Source organism: Camelus bactrianus, chromosome 21 (assembly GCF_048773025.1).
Source record: "Camelus bactrianus isolate YW-2024 breed Bactrian camel chromosome 21, ASM4877302v1, whole genome shotgun sequence".
Lineage (NCBI taxonomy): Eukaryota > Metazoa > Chordata > Mammalia > Artiodactyla > Camelidae > Camelus > Camelus bactrianus.
Window position 1 is genome coordinate 29,278,713 of NC_133559.1, and position 3,367 is coordinate 29,282,079.

A 3,367-nucleotide genomic window follows, 5' to 3' on the forward strand; every position below is an offset into this window, starting at 1 on the left:
CTAAGAGGACAGAGCTGACTGCTGACATCTGAGACAGGAGGAGCAGCTCCATGCAGTCCCTTTCAAAGGGACTGCTCTTTGATTTTTCTCCTCACGTGATCTTTCTTGCTTCTGAATTTCTGTAGTGCCAGCAGTCTGAACCATGCACCCTAACACTTGATTTCATCCAGCCTGCTGCTTTCCCCGGTTGTTTTGTGTACGTACCACTAATCTCCCAACCCAGATGTAACCTCTTCAGAGGCAGGGACTCTGTCTTCCATTACTTTTGCATCCTAAATAGCATTGCCCTGTACCAGACTCCTGTAAGCACAGAAGGAACATTGATCAATTTATTCACAGAATGAATGAATGAATGAATGAATGAGTGGCAGCCCCATTTCTCCTATCATGCCAATTAAAAAAAAAAAAAAGCTCCTCCCAGAAATGTGTCTGTTGGATTTGAGAGAATTTGAATAACAAATTATTCAGTAAAAAAAAAAGTAAGAATTCTTCATCTGCAATCTGCATATAAGTTGCTGTTTGTGTCATTAATGGTTGCCTATATATTCCTTTCAACTCCTAGTTAGAGAATTGCCGTGTGCCTCATTCTTTAGGACCAGTGATGATGCGTCTATAAGCTTACTCATTGCTTATCTCAAGTGGGCTGTTGGACTAAGCCAGGCCAGACTGCGAAATTGGCAAAACCTAGCTCTGCCGCCCCTCCTTCCTCTGGCTGTTCATACCCAACTGAAGGATCCCCTATCCCCACTGTCCCATCTTCCTAACTAGTAGTCAAGCAATTAACTAGCTGGTAAGAGCTAAAGTGCTACCCCTCTATAGGACTATTTGTCTCTTAGCAAAGGAGTCATTAAGAGCTAGCTTTTAGAATCTAAAAAACTTATCTCTAATTTTACACTTTCATATATTGAAAAGCCAGTGGGAGAGAGATTTAGGGACCCGGTTTCTTAAATCTCCCCTTCTAGGAAGAATCCCATTTTACCTTTGCATGAAGTCAGTGCCAGTAAAATTTATAAAAAAGGGCCCATTTCTTTTTCTTTTTCTTTCTTTCTTTTTCTTGGTTCTCCATTGTGAGATTTTCTTTTCTTTTTTTTTTTTAATTGAAGTATAGTCAGTTACAGTGTGTCAATTTCAGGTGTGCAGCACACTGTCCCAGTCATGCACATACATACATATATTTGTTTTCATATTCTTTTTCATTAAGGGTTACTACAAGATACTGAATATACTTCCCTATTCTGTACAGAAGAAATTTGTTCTTTATTTTTGCATATAGTGGTTAACATCTGCAAATCTCAAACTCCCAAACTTATCCCTACCCACCCCCTTTACCCTGGTAACCCCTAAGATTGTTTACTATGTCTGCAAGTCTGTTTCTTAGATGAGTTCATAGTGTCCTTTTTTCATAGTGTCTTTTTTTTTTGTAAGATTCCACATATGAATGATATCATACGGTAATTATTTTTTTCCTTTCTGGCTCACTTCACTTAGAATGACGATCTCCAGTTCCACCCATGTTGCTGCAAATGGCATTATTTTATTCTTTTTTATCACAGTTTAGGAACCCAATATTTTTCATTTTACCTAGGTATAATCATGCTTTGAGGAAAGGATGTGGGCTAATGAAACTTATGAATCACTGGTTTATAAGTCAGAATGCCATTAATTCTCTTGTTTTTGCTTTCTTGTTATTAGAATAGTCATGTATTTATTTAAGACTTAGATGTCAAATACCTGGCAGAAGTGCCAACAAGCTCTCCTACCGTGATCACAGCAGACATCGCTAATCAAGCGTAGCACGCCTTTCCTTCTTCACACAGTGCTCTAGCCAACCGTCGCCATCGCCCCCTGCTGGCAGGCAAGATCAAACCCTCCTGCCACTGCTGCTCTTCCTAATAGCAAAATACCTAGGAACTAATAATTTATCAGAATATTATTTGAAATTAGAGCAAATGACCCATTAAGAAAAAATACAGTGAGGAAATAAAATAACACAAGTGAAAATAAATTAGAATGAAGGAATTATAAAGAGGAGTTGGAAGTCAAGGGGAGGGGATGGAGAGGTCCATGTAGTTAATGTCATTAAAACTTAATTACACTAACTGCATTCAGAAATTTTAAAAAAGAAAGAAAATGAAAGAAGGGAGGAGGGAAGGGAGGGAAGGGGGACGTTTCTGGAGGGAGTGTCATATGAGGGAGGGGTGAGTGAGTTGTTTGACAACGCCTTCATCTCTGTGACAGTTGCAGCAATGAAATTCACAAGGATGCCCCTCAGTAAATGCCGAGGGCATAAGCCTTAGGCATAATTCAACGAAGGCAGTTTCATAGTGGGTCAAGATAATGTGTTCTAATTTGATACCAGAAAAAGAACCTAGACTACTGAGACATGTGAGTGGATAATCCCAAAGGGAACTGGATGGTTTTGCAGAACATTTCCTACGTTTGGGATTTTACTGCCAACCCACTACATAGGACAAGCCTGCCAACTCACTGCACAGTCTAACTTTCTAATGACTATAATACCAAAAAATATTATCATCCTTGGGTAAACCCTGATAAAATATTACTGTTCCTCTCTCCCTTTTAAGTCATTTCTAGAGGGCGCCAGAAACTTCGTCATCGCATTCCCTCATAACATTGCTATGTCCGACAACAAGGCATTTCTGAGTTAGTTGTATTTTAGAAGAGCTGCTTCTTGCAAACACATGAACCATATTAAACTGACAATGTCTTTCTTCTCCACGGTGTGACACATCCTGGTGCTGTGTCCTCCAACAGGGCCACTGTGATTCCAGTTGCTTTCCAGTCAAGAACCGTTTCTGGCATAACTCAGTAAATGGTGCTCAATAAATATGTCTTGAATAAATAAATATCAAAGACCCTCATATTATTTTTGCCCACATGCTCTAGGTTTTAAAAGAGTTTGTCTAGTAAATAATTTGCATTTGAATAATAACGAATTTGCATTTTCAGAGTCGTATGGTATAACTTGGGCCCTGTTAATCCTGATTTTTTGTCCATTTGATTCTAACTGAATGTCACCTATCGAGAATGAAAAATATTTCCTAGTCTTGGAACACTGCCTTCACTTTGGGTCTTCTCTTGATGTTATGCGTGATCCGCACCACATATCATAAACCAAACCAAATTCTAGAGGGATCTAAGAGGTTAATGTAGAAAATTTAAAAAAAATTTTTTTTACTTAAAAAAACTAAATGAAAATTTAGATGAACAGTATTTATCTTCCCCACATTTAAGAAAGGAATCTAAGTGTGAAACATTACGAAAAAAAATTGTTGCTTTTATTACATAGAAGTTAAACTCTTCTGCACATAAAACAATCTAAAGACAAACAAAAAGGAAGAATATA